The sequence below is a fragment of the Mercenaria mercenaria genome, chromosome 17 (genome assembly GCF_021730395.1).
Source record: "Mercenaria mercenaria strain notata chromosome 17, MADL_Memer_1, whole genome shotgun sequence".
Taxonomy (NCBI): domain Eukaryota; kingdom Metazoa; phylum Mollusca; class Bivalvia; order Venerida; family Veneridae; genus Mercenaria; species Mercenaria mercenaria.
The window spans coordinates 2,448,570-2,470,782 of NC_069377.1; positions in this window are offsets into that span (position 1 = coordinate 2,448,570).

Genomic DNA, 22,213 nt, shown 5'->3' on the forward strand with positions numbered 1-22,213 from the left:
AATTACATTGTTTCTTATGCCTATTTACAAAAATTGATTTGATACTATTGCCATAATGGTCCTAGTGCGACTTTCACATTGTGTGTATAATAAACGTTACCGACGCACAGGTATTTCAGGCAGTCAGTCATTGCATTTATTTTCGAGATCATAAAAGCTCGATACAGATCAAATACCAGAGCACGAATGAAACACAATATTTCTGTCAAATAAAAAAGAAATACAGTCTTAATTAATAATCTTTATTCAATTGATGCATTTTATCTAACATGTTACAGGTTTGACGTAAAAATATATTGTAATATGAGATCTGACCAGGTATATAATATCTGTTCTACTTAATATAAGTTCTCGTTATTGATAAGAATTAAATGAAATACTGGACATGTAATATAATGACCATAATTTGTCTGGTTGGTAAATTATTATTTAATTAATAACACAACAAGAGCACCACCTGCGGGTGTCAACGCTCTATGTATTTACTTGACAAAAAGCATTAGGCAAGAAAAGAGTTGTGTTTTTGACGATAATGCACGTCTATTGAAGATAAGAAAATGTAAAAAGTTTCAATACTTGAACATTTAAGAAATGTGGACATGAACGAAACTGAAACTAATAAATACAATTTCCAAAGACTTAAAGGGTCACAATTGCGACAAATACAGAGAGTTATGGTTCTTGACCTATTTACTAATCAAATGACAATAAACAAGTAAAGAAAATTTCAAAGCTGTAGCTATTGTAGTAATAAAAAATGACATAAACATGAAATTTCAGTTTCCAAAGTACATTGAGAGCAATTATTCTAACAAAATGCATTTGGGACTTATGACTATTGGCCTACATATCAGCTAAAGCTGATAAATACGTGAACTTAAGTTTCAAAGCTTTTACTCTTACAGTACTTAAGTAACAGGGACCTAAACACAACTTCCAACTTTCTAAGTACCTGAAAGGGGCATATTTCTGAGAGTTATGGTTCTCGGCTAACACGCTCATCTAAGATAAAGTTTGCAATCCTTCAAAACTAATCCTCTTGAAGATTAAAGTAGACCTAAGCAATATTTTTAACCAATATATTCAAATTTTGCCATAAATACAATAAAATGTACATGAGAGTTATTGTTCTTTTCCCTCATACTCAACTAACAATTTTTTCATTATCAAAAGTAGAAAGTTTCAAAGCTACCGCTCTTTTAAGAAATGTGAACCTTTAAGAAATGTGAACCTATACAAAAATCTTAACCAACATCGACGATCAAGTGACAAAAATATCTCGTAAAATTGTTGAAAGATTAGAAGAACTAAATTGCAATGATTGTTTCTCTTAATATCTTTTTTCCGAACCTTTTTCAAAACTACAGAGAAAAGGATATTCATACCTACCAATAAAATTGTATCATGGTTGACTTGCAGTGTCATTATAACTGTTAACGTCTAGCTGTAGTATTCTTTCTTCTACGCCTTCTCGAAATAACTTAATTATTCTCGTGAATCCCTACCCTTTCTATTAACTACACCATTAACATAATAAACAATCTTCTGAGCGCTTGACATATACATTACCTTTCACCATTTCTATCGTTCATCTGCAAAACTAGAGATAAACCAAAGCCTATTAACTAATTACACTGCACAACTGGCAGATTGCCAATTAGGAAAGTGGATTTCAACCTTCTTTTTGGAAGGAACGCTATCAAAAATACACATAAAATGTTAGTTAATAAATGTTAGACCACTTCAGAATATCATATACCGAGCTATATGATAAAACATTGACTACTCTCTCTTGGTTACAAGATATCATAAAAGTTATTGGCATAGATTCAATGTGTCTGGGCTATATGTAATTGATATCATCCTGATTGATATCTTACATGATCTTTGTTCAATATGTTTTGATGGTTCGTCTGTCTTCTAGGAAATATAAACTATCGCGGAATTAGACAGTCAGACTCAGACAAACGCTTTTTTTTTACTGACGAAACGTCTATTTCTTAACGTTAGGTTTGATTCGCGAATTAAATCAACCTCGAATTTATAACAAGGACAGAGGCGTAACAACAGAATAACTAGCCTCAATCGTGAAATGTTTAGGATATAAGACTGGTTTAACCGAGGATAGAGGTTCAAATTCGTAGACCAATGCACTAGTCCTCTATACCCTTTTGAACATTCATCCTTGGTCCATTTCCCCCCAACACCCGACCCCGTTTTTATTACCCCTTACCTCACCTCCCTTTTTCTATAAAATTTAAATGTTCTCGTTGAATTTTTGAAGTAACCCCTCCACAAAATTTTCTGTTACAGCTTCTTTTTCTTGTGGGCCTTCTTTGCAATGCTTGTCTCTATGGTTGTGATTGGTGTGCTCTGTGCTTCCGGGAAATGAAATCTACTTTACCGTTTATCTCTATACACATGTTGTTACAGACACTTTTGTATGCAGAAACATGTAAAAGTTATTCTTCCGTCATAAATCTTACATTTATATGTTTGTGATACATGATTTAATAAATTCTTCAGACTGAGGAATGTAATACTACAAATATACTATATTCAAAACATTTCGTAGAGACAAAGGTCTCATATTTTAATGCAATAAGATTGCTAACTTAGGTGCCTGAAATACATGTTTGAAGGTAACATCAATGATTAATACATTTTTTTTGAGTAATTCTTTATAACCTTAGTTTATTTCATACACTTGCAACAGTTTTAGTTTTTTTATAATTTGTATCGCACAGCCAAGAATTTCAAAATAATAGACTACTGTATAATTACTCTAATTAGAGACTGCTAACAGTTTATCTATAATACAACGTATACAACAGATACAGAAAAAATGAATTATTAATTTTAAAAGAAGTGGAATATTTCAATTAATGAAGTCATTGTCTGTAAAACTTCATGCCGTTATATAATGTTTTAATGAAGTCATTGTCTGTAAAACTTCCTGCCGTTATATAATGTTGGACTGTAGTTACAAAACAAAAAATGTGTCAAGCCATTCCAGTTGAACTATAAAGCACATTGAAATAATACACGGAGGGGCCCGTGGAGTCTTCCTCCACAAACAAAACTGGAAAGTCCCCATATGACTAAAATGTGTCGGTGCGACGTTAAGCCCAACCAACCAACCAACCAACCAACCATTTTTTTTCTATCCTTTAACTGAGTCCACTGCGATTTAGATAATGAAAGCACGGAGTATTTCAGATTACAATTAAATGCAGTAATTTAAAAACATGTTTGTTTTTATTTGACTTTTAAGTCTTTGTACAGTGTCTTTTTTACATTTACAAATCAACTGTTTGTTTATATAGATACACACACATGTATTTAGATTATGAACACATCAGAATTTCTAAAACAAAACGTTCCAGTAGTCACATCTGCATGTCCAGAAATGAGACTGTGTTTTGAAGAGTATTGTCCCTTGATTATTAAGCCAGATCGGTTAAATTTGGTTGTTTCCCTTTATACCATCTTAACGTGAGTATCGACTTTTGTTAATCTCTCTTATCTTGATAATCCTGACCTTACACTGGTTTTGTTAATTAGGGGTATTGCGACAACATTGTGATTTTTTTTACACAAGCGGAGTTTATACCTTGCCCGAGGCAATTTGCAGTGTACTCCTCAAATTGGTGATTTTGAATGATAATCGAGTTTTTGTTTCAAAATTGAAAGCCGGGAAGGATATTCCCACGTTAGATATGTATTTAAACTTTTGGTTATATCTTTTAAGGGCAAAATATATGTGAATCATAAATTAAAAGTTAATTAATTAAAAAATAATTTTTGAAATTCAAACATGTAATTTAAAATAGCAGTTTTAACAAATTTGACAAAAACGGAATTAGATCGACGTACATGTTTATTACCTGATATACATAACATTCTTATTTCTTCAAATTGGTGATTTTGAATGATAATCTGGAATTTGTTTAAAAATTGTCAGGAAGCATATAATTCCCATTACTCAACGTATTATTTTAAAATATTTATTTAATGACCTCCAGATTTGGCTAAAAATAACCATTCTCTCAACTTGAAGTTTGTTAATACTAGAAGATGTGTTTTTGTGTCTAAAATATTTCGTCGAAACTAATAGCGCTATAGCGGAATAAGTGAATTATGACTTCAAAATATAGATCTTCTTATAATCGAGACAGTTTACCTTGAGTAAAGCGTTACAATCGCTTTTCGATTTTCATCATATAAAGTAGAAAAACAGCAAATTCTCAAGTATTTCCGTAATATATAGTTAAACTTTGTCAGTAATTAAGTTTTAAAGCCTTCTTAAGAAATATAGCATTTATTTCCAGATATCTATAAAAGTATTTTTTCTTGTTGTCGAACGATCTGGAGGACAGTCCCTTTAATTTTTAAAATATTTTTATGAGGGCGAAATATATGTGTATTTCTTGTCTCCTTGAAAATGTGTCTTTTCAATTTAAATTTGTTTTTAAATATTATGGATCCGTGGCCTATAAATGCATTTTACTTTACAATAATGTGAATTTGGATTTTGAACTGTAAGATAAATTATCAAAATTTATAACTCCATATCCTTAATTTAGATTTTAACTTTAAAGCGTTTATGCAAGAGCCGTAATAAAAAAGTTGGCAACAAAGTATTATAGTACCAATTTTTTAAAGGTGGGTCGCATGAAGCTAAAAACTTTCGTGGAATTACATTAAATAATATTTTGTCTAAAATCTACTCTAAAATGCTAATTACTAGGTTGACAAAATGGGCAGACGAAAATTCAGCTCTAATAGATAACCAATATGGATTTCAAAAATCGAAATCCTCTAGTGATTGTATATTTGTCCTCCATGCTATTATATCAAAGACGTTATCTATGAAAAAGCAACTTTATGTTGCTTTTTTAGACTGGGAAAAAGTGTTTGACCGGATTGATCGAGTAATGTTATGGCAAAAATTAATAACATCAAACGTAAGCACAAAACTCGTTACAGCTATTAAATCGATGTATCTAGTTGTTAAGTCTGTTATCCGTTATAAATCTACAAACTCAGATCCTATAACATCATATATCGGGGTAAAGCAGGGAGATCCTGCAAGCAGCATCTTGTGTCTTTTCTTTTTAAATGATATTTTAGAAAATTTAAACAGTAATATAAATGGAATTGTTAGTATTGAAGATATAAAACTATTTTTGCTACTATTTGCTGACGACGGGGCCATATTTGCTCATGATCCCAAAACATTACAGTCATTGTTAAATGATGTTGAAACTTATTGCAATGCAAGGGGACTCCGATTAAATGTAAATAAAACGAAAATAATGATATTTGAAAATGGTCGTCATACATCGTTTAATTTTTACATTTATAATTCACTTATTGAAATTGTTCAGTTATTTAAGTATCTTGGCGTTTATTTGTTTAAAAACGGTAATTGGAATCGCACGCAGCAACTTATCGTACAACATGCCCAATTCTCGCTTCATATGCTATTTACAGTATATAACCAGTTGAACCTACCAGTTTCTCAGAAAGTATACTTATTTGATACCCTTGGGTCGTCAACCCTTAATTATTGCGCCGAGGTGTGGGGTCACCATGCCGGACCAGACGTTGAGATTGTACATACTAAATTTTGTAGAAAAATCCTATGTGTTAAACGCTCCACAAACGTAGATGCTCTTTATGGAGAATTAGGAAGAACACCAATGATTATTCAAAGAAAAATACTTTTAATTAAATACTGGATAAAATTACTAACTCTAGACAATCAGTCAATATTATTTAAAGTATACAATATGTTGAAGAACGATGCTGAGGCAGGTGACACTTACAACGGCAGTAACTGGGCCCATAAAATTAGAACTATCCTTGATGACCACGGTTTAACCTACATCTGGCAAAACCAGTTTAATATGCTTATTAATTTCAATACAATAAAACAAAGAATAATAGATATGTATAACCAACAATGGTACTCATCAATTAATAACTCTCCTCGTCTTGAAACGTATTGTTTATTTAAGCATGAATTTAAAGTAGAAAAATATCTTGACATTATACAAGAGCCTAAATTCAGAATATCATTTACGAAATTCCGTACATCATCCCATGACTTAGCAATAGAACGCGGGCGTTACAACAATGTACCAAGGAACGAAAGAAATTGTACATATTGTAACAATGGAATAATCGAAAATGAATATCATTTTCTTCTAATCTGGCCTAGATTTAGAGATCTTAGAGTTAAATATTTAAAACGTTATTATTATACTAGGCCCACCAAACAAAAGTTTATCAACCTACTAACAGTGACTAATCGGAAAACTATACAGAACTTGAGTACATTTATATATTATGCCAATCTGACACGAAACTAAGAACCTTTTCCTAATATCCACAAACATCTATGCTCTTTTGCAAAAAAAGTATATTGTTTAAGAAATCCATGTCTTATATTGTATTTAATGTATTGTGTTGCTATAAATATGTGTAACATGTTTAATGCAATAAATATATTGAATTGAATTGAATTGAATAATTGTCCCTTTAGGCCGCGGGGCATGTCAGACAAACAGACACTAATCCAATTAGTAACGGTAATAAACAGAAATATGTCAGCATTCGGTTAACTTATTGTCAAACACGTTATTTGACTTTATCATACATATATAATCATTACAAAAAGATAAATTAAGAAATTTTTAACAACAATATTATAATACTTACAACAAGAAACATGAAATTTACACCCGACCCAATGGACTTGTTATATTTACATGTACAATATTCAAGTTTAAATATGAGCATGTATGTTAATCAACTTTATGTTAATACGTTTTAATGCAATAAATAATTCTAGTTGTGAAAATGGTATTAAATAAATTAAAAAATGGAATATTTTTATTTAAACATGTAATTTGAAATAACTTAATTTTTATTTAATCTGGCAAAGTAATGACATTAAACACGGAATTAGATTGACACACATGTCGATCTAATTCAGTTTATCCGGTGTCATCAGTACACATGTACTGTGACGGGCAAAATTTTCCAAATTAGTAAAATCAGTGATATTCAAACGTTTAGGGAAGCAAGAAGACATAAAAGTAACTTAAAAATAAACTCATTGAAAGAAAGATTAACTTTTCTAGTTTACTTCAGTAACTTAATAAATGTTGTGAGATGATTATAAATATAAAAATAAATCATTCTAAAAGACCATGTAAAGCTTAAAATCTGTCATTTCCTACAGAAATCAATGGGACTCGGGATCAAATTTAGTTACTTATTTCAAACGCTTCGGGAAGCAAGAAGATCATATTTTATTTTATTAAAAATTATATTGAAAGAAAGTGCAAATATTGCAAATTACTTCAATAACTTAATAAATATTGTCAGATGATGCTTTTGATGTCATTTGATGTGTTAAAGTTTTTCTCCTTCTATATTTCAATAGGCGTAAATTGACCAAAAATGGCTAATCGATACACCTGATAACCTGTTATCAAGGGAGACAATTTCGCCAATAAGCCAGCAAAGTGGCTTAGATTTCTGGGTATGCAGGCTTATTACAATTTATTTCTAATGAAATAAATGTTTAAAATACAATACAGTGCCCCTTTCGAAGGAAAATTGAAAGAAATGAACATTTACAAAAATCGGCTATTGATGATATATTTATTAAAAAATACGTGACTATAAAAATGTTTATAGTTAATTATTTTTCTCTTTCGCCATTTTGTTTTAACTTTAGTCCTCTTTCTCCTAGTTTGCAGGTTTTCGATCTGAAGACACCCGGAGCATACATACAGACATAACTATGATGTACATTGTATATGATAACAGTAATCTTTCATCCAAATGTCTTACATATGCATAAACTTCGGTTCGTACCCCGCCATTTAATATCTGTAATAGAATGACAATACTCTAGACTATACGTCGAAAATTAAGAGATAAAACAAACAATTGGTCAGTTTCATATCCTAGCAATATTTCTGTTTTGCATAAATAATAGAAATTATTAAGATAAGACTGTATCAGAACAGTCTCATCTCGTCTTTCAGCGGATAAATGTCGTCCACAAACATTTCTTTTAGTGACATTTACTATTGGGAAATTTTTAGTAGTCTACTGTGTAAAGAAGAACTTGGTGGTTAAAAAGCAAATTCGATAAAGGATATTCTTTATATTAGCCGCGTGACTGGTATTTCGGCCAAAGCATATTCGATTTTATTCCTTCCTAAATCAAAGCAGAATCAAAACAAACGTCGCAAAGTGGTTTTACTTATAGATGTAGTATAGTAAGCAAAAATAATCAAATGTGAATACATTGTTTATTATTGCACTTAATTAAATAAAAATATGTCACGCTTACACGATATGTCTATATGTCTATTATGACATATTTCAACTGTAATAATAATCTGACAAGACGGAACACGTACAAGTTATGTGATCATTTCATATAAGAAATCGTCGGACATGTTGACGATCGACTTTCCAAGCGCTGAGTGAACTGACCACGCTATGTGAGAAAACACGTGCTCATCAGAGCGCAAAATTAAGGGAACACATCTATTAAGAACACACTAGCGTAAAGGGACTTTCTGAGTTCTTAATTGCCATGTGAAAGACAAAAATAATATTATGAAGTAGTAAGAGACCAGTTGTGTTACCACTTTTTGATCTTCCCGTAGGTAGTCTTTAACCACTGTTTGACCTTCCCGTAGGTAATCTTTTACCACTTTTTGACATTCCCATTGGTAGTCTTTTAATGCAAAATGAACTGTTTTAATCATGAATTATTTATTTTCAATAAGATACACGGCTTGGGAGTGACGTTCACCGGTGAAATACAGTACCGGCATTCTATGTTCCAGTGGGACTACAGCATATTCAATTCAACGGACGAGCAGAAATAGGAGCAAATCCAGGTTTTCATTTACAACTCTTGGGAATTGCTCTTGAAATACTCCTGAAGATGAAATGACTGAACAGAAACGCATATAACAAATTCGAATACGGATAGATATACAGTAAACTGACGAGCAGTAATGTCGTAACAGCACACTGAGTCACTGATTTATTAGTATCGGCATTATTAGTATCGGCATTATTAGTATCGGCTAATGCCGAACTAATAAATCATGGACTTATATTTGGTGTGCTTGTACTATATCAACGCTCGTTATCGAAAGTACTGAACTACCTTATAAGTTATTTTTGTCTAATATTTGGAGATCATCTTGCGAAAAATTAATCCTTTTTTTTCATAGTTAGGACACCTACTGTGACTTTTATGATTATCGGAAACTTACGACTTAAAGTTTTGGATAGAGTTTTACGAAATATAGAAGCTGGAAGCATCTTAACAGTGTACACATATGGCCTTATGCTGTTAATCTTTCTTTATCGAATTTTGCTGGGAGCATATATTTTAGGGAGTGGTAGTGTTTTCTTTGAAGAAGTCCTTTGTCTTTAGGTATAGCTAAAGAAGTTAGGTCGTGGTTAGTGTAAGGTATTTTTGTTATCAAACCTTAGGTTTTTGCACAGTCTCAAAACTGTACTGTACTTGAAAAAAATGTAAGTATCGCTAGTATATCCTGACTTAACATTCATTTGATCAGCTATGCTTTAAAGATTAACTTCAAATGCAAACATAAGCTTTTCTGAAACATAACCAAAGAGCATAGTTATAATACCTTATAGCGATGTTGAAATATCAACTTAATTGCTGACTTATTACTTAAATAAAGATAGAGAAAACGCATTGCATACATCGGCCTAATTGTCTGTCATTATTCAATCTAATAACATAAAAGATAGTGACATTTCAAATATTTGTTCTATTTAAATTCTGATACTGGTGATAAAATGACGATGAAATTGAATGCTAAACCTGTACTAAAATATTTTATCTAATTTAGAGAAGCACGCAGGATTTCTCTTGCTTTAAAATACCTCTTGTTTTACTGAACAACATAAATTTATTTTGTCATCAGCAACCAACGGGAAACTTGTTATTTGAATAGTGTTTATTTCGGAATAATTTCTAATGAATGTAAATTATCGGCCAAGATTAATTTTCAATTTCTTAATTTCATTTATTATTGAATCTGGTGAAGTATTTATTATGAAAGCTTATCAGTTAATAATGACATGAATTATGTCTGTCTGACTTGAGTCCAACATATATACATATTTCTGTGTTATGATGGAAAAAAGGCATTACAAACATCAGTACAGTACACGACACGTGACGCGTATACTGTAGCCGCCTTGTGGATGAAATTCTTAAGTATAAAACATATCCCTTTTTTTCTGGGACGACAACACTACAAAAATACCCTAAAATATGTACTTCCAAAATGGTGCAAAAATATAATTATCCTGGAATATCGCATCTTAGTTTTCAAAACAAATGAAAGGGAGTAATCAAAATGTGCCAGCTGACAATAGGAAAGGAATTATTGGGAAAGTAGATCTATTTCAACGAAAAGATCAATGTTGCACCAATATGGCATTTTACATGCCAAATTCAAGTGTTTTCGAAAAAATCTTTAAGTGTTTCTAACTTCATTTCACACAAAATCACTTTCAATATTTAATTTGATATCACTTTGTTATGTGAGGATTCTAGTGTATTAGAGGTGGTGAAGTTAGCAGAACATTATAAAAGCTATATCGATTACATTCCGTTGAAAGAAGAGACCCACATTCATTTATACGATATAAAGTATTCTAAATTTTGTGAATGGTGAAATAAATGAAGTATCAATAATTCTTGATCATGTTTTATTTAGTTTTATTTGGTTTTCAGTCAATTAGAAACTTTTCAGATCGTGTGTTGATTTTCTAGCACTAATGACAAAGGTAGATCTCTGATGCCCCATTTTGCATTATCCAGGCACATGAAAAACATTTAGATGGATTCATCACAAATGACAACTCTTCAATTTTAAGCGGGTTTCGAACCGTCAGTGGTGAGGTGCAGCTGATTCAAGTATTAATGCTAAATAACTGAAAGCATCGGTCAAATAAAATGCAACCAGAGTCAAAAACACATCACAATTTAAACCTAACTAGTCGCAAATAAACTTTTCGAGGTGCTTGAAACAACCATGTGTAAGATATATTTTCAAATCAAATGAAAAAACCGGAACAATAGCCTATAGACTCTATAGTTCTCACTCAGTTAGCCTATATATAATCTGATATATACACCCTACATAAAACAAGTCATTACATATGAAACATAACATAACATAACATAACATAACTTTAATAACATAACATAACATATTCTTTATTCAACATAAAATTGCATACATACAATTTATAGTCAAACAGTACAATTTGTGTAAAGCATAACACATAACAGTAGTTTCGAACATTTAACGGAGAAGATTCAGTAGATTAAAACCTATAACACTGTTATATCATAATTCCCGACAATAAAAGGGTATGAACAGAACTTCTTATCATATGAAACATTCCATTAATGATCGAAGGCACTGTCTTGCATCCGTCAGTATCCTTGTTAATGGAAACGAACTGGGCCTCCGGGTTATACTCTTATTACATCATTTTTGAAGAAAAAGTGTACTAATTAAAATAGTTTCCAACTATGCTAAATTGTCACAAAAGAAACCAAACATCCAGTATACTAGGTGTTCTAAATCGGTGATGCTATATATGGAGCATATTTAAAATGTTTTTGGTCCTTTTACTACCTAAATGTGGATTTAAATACTAGTAGTTTTCAACTTTACTAAACTGTCACATAAGTGACCAAAACATTTAGTATGATAGGTGTGCTAAATCGGTGATCCTAACCACTCTGCTACATTTAGAATTGTGTTTTGTCATTATTTGAGAGCAAGCAATGGTTCTATGAATAGGTTTATATATACTGTATATATTTGTACATGAAGGTCGGAATTAAAGGTCCATTTCTAAGGGAAAGTGAGTTGGCAATTTTTTTTCATAGCCAGTGCATAGACTTCTGCAAGACACTAAATAATGAAGATTGGCAGGTCAAAATTTACAGAAGGTCTTTGGAACTCAAAGAAATGTATGTGTATTATGTTGAAATTTCAATGAATCGACGGAATGACCCCCCAGGTCTTTTTAACTTTCTTCATACTTCATAGAAAAATAATTTTACATATACTGAGATTTATTTCGAATTTCTACATACCAACTTTCATTTTCCAATAAAATGAAATAGTTTCTGTGCTTTTTAAAAGAAATCAAAATGTTCACTTTCCTTAGTATTGGACCTTTAAGAAATTAAAACAAGAGAAACACAATATATTAAATATCTTGTGCTTCTGTCAATTTTATTTTGTTTCATAAACGTCAGTAATATATCAATCATATCTAAAATGTGTTTGGTCCTTTTTGATACCTAAATGTGGATTTAAATGAATCATTTTTTCGTAATGCAATTTTATTTTACCTCTAGGGAAACGTACTGGATGTTTTATTACTGTCGAACTCACATATACATGCATTTTCTGACAGAAAACATATATAGTTGAAACTCTGTATCTCGAACTCTTATCTCAGAATTCCGGCTATCTCGAAGACATTTTCAAGTCCCGTTTCGAAAATACGTGCAAAAATATCACTTTAGTCGAATTCCGGTTATCTCAAAATATACGCTCGATCCCACTGAATTTGAAATACCGACTTTCAATTTTATAATGTGTAGCATTGAAGACACGTCAATAGAAATTTCAGGCGCAGCTGTGAAATTTGCACCTAGTAAAAGTGATAATTCATCGACTCTTTCTTGTCTGTCTCCAATTCAAATGCAAAATACAGATATTCTCTACTATGCATGCTGTTATACTCCGCCAATCTTTGTTCCGTCACTTTTTTAGTCAAAATCTTCCCTTCGTGGTTAAACAACTTGATGATTTCTGTCACTCATGTTCTAAATATTATTTATCTTATTCTTCGCTTGGATGCAAGAACACGGAGTTATCTCTAATTACACTGAAAAAACGCCCTGACCTCCACAATCTGAGACAAGAATGAAATAACTGCCCGCAGACTTTGAAATATTAAATATTATTATGGTCCTATATTCCTCGGGGCTAAACAAATGGAAAATGTTCAGTCATTTCTCTGCTTTATGAATAATTTGTTTCGTAGTAGAATTGTCTCTTTCTCATTTGCTTGCATACTTTCTTACTGAAACTACATTGAATAAAAAACATAAGAAGGATATCGAGAGAAGTAAACGTCATTTCTATTTAATGCATTTACTGAGTAGATGTTTCAATGAAATTTATACTTCATTTGCAACACGACTTGTATTTTATTTCTAATGAAATTGTTAATACCAGCTTTCACTAAAATGATGTACACTTCTAGCAGACATACGTTACCAAATATGTCTACCATCATCAAGTTTGGTTTGTTCCATTTAGTTGCAACTTACGCAACGTCTTCAATTGACTTTATCTAAATCCTCATCGGTAGAATGAGAAAAAATTCGGTAGTCATAAAGACCTTACAGTTTGAAAATAAGTCTGCAATCCGGTAGAATTTAATATAAGCAGTAGAGCCTAAATATTTAAAAACTAATGAGAATGGGGAATTTCGTTTGGTTTTGGTTTAGCGACGTTCTTCAACAGTATCTTAGTTATGTAACGGCACCAATGTTCCTGGATTCTTTACTAGCACAGACCTGTTCTCCGTAAGTAATTGCCAACTCCCCCACATGAATCAGAGTATGAGGAAGTAATAGCACACAGAATGACACATAGAACATTTGTCAATAAATAGTTTATGACTTCATTAAATACGACAAACCGTAAGAAGTAATACTGGCAATGCATCATACTGTTGACAGTTGTTTAATGCAAATTTGAATCCTTTGATCGGGTGTATTTACTCGCAATGTCAGTGTAAGTATTGACATACCAACACTTGATTAGATAACTGTGCCAGACAGGAAAACAAATAAATTTCATAGGTATCACTTAAATGATGTTTGTTTCTTCCAACTTTATGATTGATGACAGTTTACCGAGTTACAAGGGCAAATATTTTAAAACCTCGCAGATGCCCTTGCAAGACAGCCATTTATGCATGCGCACCGGAAGCGAGTTTTTTTTCGGTCATTGAATTTACACAAACAAATCCGATTTATTGTTAATACTCAAGATATTAGTAGTTGTAGATTTTAATGACTGAAGTTAATGTACAGAGATAAAGTGTTTACTTGACTTTATTACGAACTGTCCTCGTTTTCTGTTTGGCGACGTTATCTCGCCAGCTTGTATTGTTCTTATCTAGTGACAACAAAATGTCAAGCAGATATTGCAGTCAATACATTTACACAATCTCTATTTAGAAATGATATGACAATGCCATTGACAGGGTCTACTTGACATTTTCTTCATGTTGGCTTGTGAAAATTGCTTGAGTGCCGAGAAGCTATTTGTAGTATCCGATTAAAATGTATAATCCGCAATATGATAAAAGATGGAAATAATAATACTGTTAGTAATCACTTAGACCAGACATAAAGTTTAGGGACATAAATTTTTCAGAAATAAACACAGAAGAAAAGAAACCTTTGAACATGAAATTTATGATATTATCCCCTTTTGGATTATAATACTCTTTGAGAATGTACCAACGTTAATGAATGCAAGTAAAATTGAATACTGTTGATTCTGTCGCGGATTTTAATTATGAAAGTCAAATTTTCCGCTAATTGCTACTAAAAAAACAAAAAAAACAAAAAAAAAAAAACAATAACAACGCCTGAAAAAATTCTATAAAAACTCCATTAAAAGTACCTTTAGTATTGTAAATAGACATAAAACTCTTTAACCTACTAAAATTACAAGCGTAAATGACGAAACGCTCAAAGCATCGAATAACATGTTTCTTTACGTATCCCCAATGACACGAGTTTACTAGTTACCGTAAATTTGATATTCTTGCCTATGTGAGACAGTAAAACCCTTAAAATTTACACCTGAATAAAATAAGATTTAAAATTTGTAAGACGTTGTCGCCGTAAGAATTTGTTTTCTTGCAAAATTGTTATTTCACTTAACTAATTAGAGATTTTGTGAATATGGGCACATTGATAACATCGTGAATTACTGTAACAGTGATATTCACTTGGATAGATATCGGCTTCTGTGTCCTTAATTTAGGTATCCACCTGCAGTCTAGGTATCCACCTGAACTCTAAACATACAAACAAAACAAAAATAATCTAATAACAGTACTGCAGTAAAGCCATTGTTTGCATTGTTTTGAAAGTTGGACATACATGTAAGCATTATCTGTGTGAAATATTATCTGCCGTGTAAAGCCAACTTTTGACACAAGTGATAAAGTTGTATGCCATTAAGTCTGTATAGTTCCAAAGCCTATAATTTCTGTTCATCAGAAATTCTGGAGGGATTCCTTATGCATCATTAACTATTCGCTTAATTTGAACAATACGACTTGAAAAAAATATAGCACTGTTATTATCGGGAACTGTCTATTATTTGTTCTTATTCATTTTAAAGGGTCATTTTATGAACATGTCTTTTTTTTCCCTTCTGAACTATCTTGAAAATGCTAAACCAAGAAGAATATAACATGTCAGAATCGGGAATGGAACAAGGATTGACTCAGTAGTTAAAACTTTCTTACCATCTTCGAAATACTTTCATTTCGACTTCATCTTTTTTTATTCAGGTCAATTGCCAAATTCTCCCCTCCGATAATATATATATTGTTTAATGCATCGTATGTGTAGAAAAATATATTTTATGTACAAAATTTTAACACGCCTTAGACACATTTTACTAAAATGGCGTGCTATAGACTTTTATAACATGCTATTGCTCAGAATTAATATACACCAGATTTCACGCAGGAGCAATTAGTTTTATTCGTGGGAAATGCAGAATCAAGAAAACATTATTTTTTTTGATGTTTTCATTTAGTGGAATTTCACTCTCAGTGGATATCATCATTGCTCTACTTCTCTTTTCTAATTAAGGGATGCGTAAAAAACAAGTAGGTACTTCAAACTTTTACAGCTTGATTTTTATACGCAAGTTAAGCCAGTTAAACTATGTTCAATACCAAGGTTCAGCAAATGGTTTCTTTATGGGACTGCAAAGATTTTATTTTAGCACCAATTTTGTTTCATAAATAATAGCCGCAGTTAAATAACACTTTTATTGGCAGTTATGGCAATCACGCAGATTCATAATGCCTAAGGGAGTATAGCATTTTGTTCAGCTTCAGATTTGTTTTTATTTCTTCAGTGCGGGATTGGTAATTATAAACAGCAAAACGTTTTACTGAATTATTAAGTTAACTTCGTTCAACTGAAAAGAAAGAAAATCTTTAATTGGGCGATTCTTCAGTTAAGCCATATAGCAATTATCGTAGTGAGCATAAAATGTGTAATTCGTCCTCTATGTCTCATTTTTTTATCCATTCTAGAACATTCATCTCGACGGATGATTTTTAAGCAAAACAAAAAACGATAGCTTTTGTAAAATATGGTACCAATGTGTCTGAAAGTTTGACATAAAGAATAATCTTTCTGATGTATTATCTTATCTTGGGACATCCAACCTATGACACTGGTGACAGAGTTTCGTGGCATGACGTCTGCAAAGTGAGAGATTACTGTGTGTATTTTTTATATCTTAGAATTTCTAGACTACAGAAATGGCGGAGGGATTTTCCTGATTTTGATATATGAATCAGTAAGCGCATGCTCCCTGAAGAAAAAATGTTCGTGTTTGAATTTTGTCATTCTGAAATCGGTATTTCAATAGCTTTAATACTGTATCATAAAAAGAATGTCATTTGCGGAAATTTATACTAATTTAGCAAAACCTGTGACACCTTTTCGTTGGTCCATATATTTTCTTTAAAATTAATACACGTAGCCCTAGTGTAAATGGAAATGCTGGGTTGTTTCATTTATTTCTGTTGATATGAAGTTAATCCTTGCAAGTCAACTTGACATTTTTAAAGAATGAACATGGCTTACATCTACGACTTCTGCAAGCGCTGAAAGGGAAGAGAGTTCTTGTACATTTACTTTCAAAATTATATAAATATGGTCAATTGACTAAGGAAGCGTTTTTCAAAATATTTGATACGAAAATTTAATCCGTGTTGTTATACAGATCGGAAATCTGGGGCACAAATAAGAGAAAAACTGTCAAACAGACTCAGATATACTCCTGTAAACGATATATGTGTACTCCCCGTAGGACATGCAATGCAGCGGTTGTAGGAGATTGTGGTAGACATCCTGTGTTTGAATCTACGGCTAAAAGGGTAATAAAATATTGGCTACGCATATTAAAGTTACATTGTAGATCAAAGTAGACAAAGTGGTCAAAATAACTGGGCTACAAGAGTCAAAAATTTACTGAATAATGTAGGTTTCGGATATGTATGGCTGGAACAAAATGTGCATGATGAAAATGTATTTATTAAGAACTTTGTGGACAGACTGATAGACCAATGTATACAAGAATGATTTGGTAAGGTTAGAGATAATAGTAAACTCAGCAAATATACTTGTTTTAAATTACGTTTTGAACATGAATATGTGTAAATATTCGAAAATTTAGAAGTGCTTTAAGTAAACTAAAATGTTCAGCACATGATTTGGATATTAAAAGAGGGCAATATAATAATATACCTAGGCATCAACGTATTTGTAGACTTTGTCAAAGCGATAAAGAGACAAAGTATCATTTTGTTCTTAAATGTCCTGCGTATAGTGATCTCAGGCATAGGTATATTCCTCAAAAATTCTTTACGATTCTCAATGTACACAAGTTCTGTATATTGATGTCTTCTTTAAACGAAATTATTGTCGATAATTTAGCAATGAATATATGATATGCATGCAAACTGAGAAAAGATCTTTTGAACTGACTTGTACATGTATGTAAACTTATGTACAATACACTACATTGTCAATAGATTTGATATATATTTTGTTATATTATGTTGGCATGGGCCGGTGGCCTTCAGCAATAAAATGTTTGAGTTGAGTTGAGTTGACTTTTGAACTGAAAACGCATCGTTATGATTTTAGAAAATCCCCAACAATTTCATCAGTCTGGAAAATCGAACAGAAGTCCAACGTTTTATGTCTTTCCAGCTTTAATGGTGGAGGAAGATCCCACTTTGTGTCCTTTGTGGCCACCCGGACATTATTTCTTGTACGAGTGCGTGTTTGCTAGACCCAACAACATTCCATAAGCTGATGGCTTCCTCACGTCAACGAATTATACATCCCAGATGACGTCAAAGACTATACCCAACGGCTATAACCACTCTGCCACGGAAGCCCCTGTATAAAGTCTACATCAATAAAATATTGTTAATGCGTGAATTGTTCTATTCTGGTAGTTGTAACATATGTAAATGTTGAGTTCTGCTCAACCCGGGGCAAGAGGACGTGGAAGATAGCTTGCATTACCACTACCGTCCATGAACAGGCTTAATCAAACCAAGCCTGCAACATTTTCATTTATGTTGTGTTGGACGACCTGTGGTTTCCACTTTTTATTTTAGAAAATTATTCTCCTACATGCGACAGAAATAATGACTTATTCAGGTGTAACAGAAAGTTTTTTTTTACTTGCTAATGCAAAGCATATACCACGAAACCTTTGTTTTGATGAAAACTGCGATTTGTAATTATGGAAACCATTAGTGTGTGAACTTTTTTCTGTGATGTTATTGGAATGGTTGTCTTAGAGTTTATTACCATATGTGAAGACGTTCGTATTGTTTCAACCATTTGCCTTCGATTATATGACAGCCTTTATTCACAAGACAAACTTGGCAACTGCAAGCAAACTTGATTTCTGTAATGTTAGACGTACTCCAGAAAAGAGGATTATGATAAATGATTCTGGAGTACATTGCCTAGCAAGAAAACCCCTATTGCGTTTAAAGTAATTTGTGTTCCGTGTTGATATTCATTGCGATTCCACAGAATCTTATATTTCATCGTGGGTTTTCGGTCGTTTTTCTTAGAGAATGTTAAACTTATTCAACACTTTCGTGCAATGAGTAAAACAACTGTTCGCATAAATGCATGAATCGCGGAATGAGTTATGTTTTCATGTTCCAGATGTCATATTTTTTTATCAAAATGTGATCAATTTACGTTTTCTTTAAATTTGTCAAAAAGAAAAAGAATATGTAACAAGTATAGTTATGCATCAGTCGGTAAACAAAATTGAACTGCTAATGTAACATAAAACTTTATAATATATGTTTTGTAATAATTACAACGGCTCTATCAGAAAACCAAGAAAATAGAGTACGTCAGTCCTTTTTGTGGAACATTAGATTATTACAGTTTGAACGGCAGCACCTACATGGATCAATTATGTTAACAATCATGAGTTACAAAAGGCTATTTGTCGACAAATATGATAATATATTTATTATGTGAAAGTTTATTTTACTTATCTGAAAGAATACTTAATAATGCACAAATCCTCATAGGGTAAACTGTCTTACCATTCAAACATTTACGATGCATAAACGTACCGTGTTGATGTTTCCTGTAATTCCATAATTGGAAATCGTAGAAATCAGCTTGCTTGTCAATGTCTTTGTTTCAGATATTTTTTGATCTCCGCGTGTCTAGTTATGAAGAAAACTTTTCGCTTATTCATTGCAATATCGTTTAAAATTACATGAAGCTTGCAAAAATGTCGGACCTCTTTTGATTGTTTTAAATATACTATGTAACTCCTTCGATTTTTTTTTGATTTTTAAACATATGCTTCATTTTTGGTAAGATCAATTCATAATATGACAGAAATTAAAAAAATATAAAAACGTGCGAAAACGAACTTGTTGAAAATCTTTACGTCCTATTTTAAAGTATACCCACTCAGAAAATATGTAAAGACGTATATACATAAGTTTGAATACTGACCTTGAAGGTGAATAGGGCGTGCCCACACACAAAGCGTAATGAACATTTCACAAAGAGGAATGTTATGTCTTAAGAAAAACGTCTTTTACATTTACAATTTGCATTGTTTCATATTTTCTTGATAAAGTTTACTTTAAACCACTTGACGACTATACTTACAAAGGTAATTCTTAAAACATTAAAAAATTGTTATTTTGTTTCCCTGTCCATGTAACCACTGCCAGTGAGTTCTGTAATCACTTTTTTCCAAGAACTTTAAATCTATTTACCTGAATTTCTAACGAAGCATTTTGATTTAAACATAATAATGTCTTAGTGTCAAAAAAGAAATACATTTGACGTGTGTTGCGGTGTTTTGGGACATGTTTTGTAATTACATAGACTAATTGACAGAGCGGTTTTTGACCTACTCGGACCTAGTTTAAAGGACACCGTCTGCAGAATAATATTTGTTCTTTACAACATGTAGATGTGAAAGTATCAGTCAGGTAATGAGGGTAACACACTTCTGAACCGAAAGATGTTAAGGTAAATAAAGATAGATCTGGAATATTTTAATCACATGTTTTTCAGTGAAATATCGAAATATTAGAGTGAAATATATCTTCCTTTTTAAAAACTATTTTTTTACAAGTAAGAAACTGTATAATTGATACATGTGGTCAAGACATGAAATAAAAAAGAAAATTTGTTTCTTTTACATGTTAGATCAAAATATCTTTCACTCGTGAACTTTGACTCGTGGCTATATGTCACTCGTGAAAGGTATTTCAATTTTTCATTGAAACAAACAGGCATACTCTATATATCATAATTCCATATCTTTAATCCATCTTTAATGACGTACTATGTGAACAAGAGGTTCGTTATGAAAATTTTGAAATTGTGAAAAATTCTTCATGCAGAAATTGGTTTAATTAGAAAAACAGCATTTTAAATATCAAGCCGAATCGGATAAATTGTAATTTTTCAATGAAATGTGGCAGTCGAGGTTTGAGTTATATATTTTAAACCACATGGAGTTTAATTTACAGAGTTTCTCATTCCACCTCAAGTGATATTACACTTAAGCTATGTACATGTATTTCAAAACAATCTGTATAAGGACTGCATGATTGCTTCTTCTAAAGAAAATTAAATGGAGTTACATTAAATTCTACAGAAAAGTGACTATAATCATACCAGGCTATATTTGCATAAAAGCAGAAGATGTTTTGGTGTACTTGTGTATAAGCGGAACAAAACTAGTTGACCGGCGCATCAGGCGAAGATATTGTGATACGGTTTAAGTCATTGTTCGCGCTTAATATTTGATACAGTGTGCGTTACTTATTTGTAACATCGATCTGTCATATCATTTTTATTCTGAAACGTCTTTTATATAAAGTAGTAGATCAAATGCGATAGCACTCTTTCTCGGTGCCTGTATGGCGCGAAATAATATCTCGACGTGACGTCAAATTTCCGTGTTTAAACAGAAATATACATGGATTTTTCATACTAGAATAATTAGTACATGTCATTACTAATAGTATTTAAATGACCTACCTACCCATTATCAATTTAAGAACAAGATTTAGAAATATTATTTGGCTGACTTCCTAAATTCATCTTGTTCACTGTTCATTGCTTGAGGGTACGTGCCACAAATCGTTTTCTTCATATTGATTTTATGCCTTTCTATGTGCAGTGACATAGGATTACGCACTCTATCGACATAAAAAAGTCGTAACATTTACGTACCCTCTGTACACACGTATAAATATACAAGGGTGTATATGAATCAATTGGTTAGCACAAAATGTATCACCAAAATCAAACAATTTATTAGTCCTAAATGAGAAATAATTGGATATTTCGTAATGAAAGTTCAAATATTACATTTTTACACCAAACAGATATAAGTTAAGCAAATACAAATATTTTTCGTAACAGATCTTCTCTTAAACTTAAAAACTTAAGCAATGTTTATTGCCTTGTAATAGTAAGCTACCTGAACGATGATGGACTCCTTCCGTCTGCGGCACCGATGGACCGGTCATCAAACACGAAGTACTCCGTGCACACAGTGACTCTGTTGTATAGAAGCTTGGTAAAAGCACACAGTGACTCTGTTGTATAGAAAGCTTGGTAAAACAACGTTTAAAGACACATCGAAAGATCGTTTGCCACATAGAAAAATAGTCTATACGAAAGAGGATGTGTGCAAAATCCGTGATGGCTGTAAGGATAACACGCTTG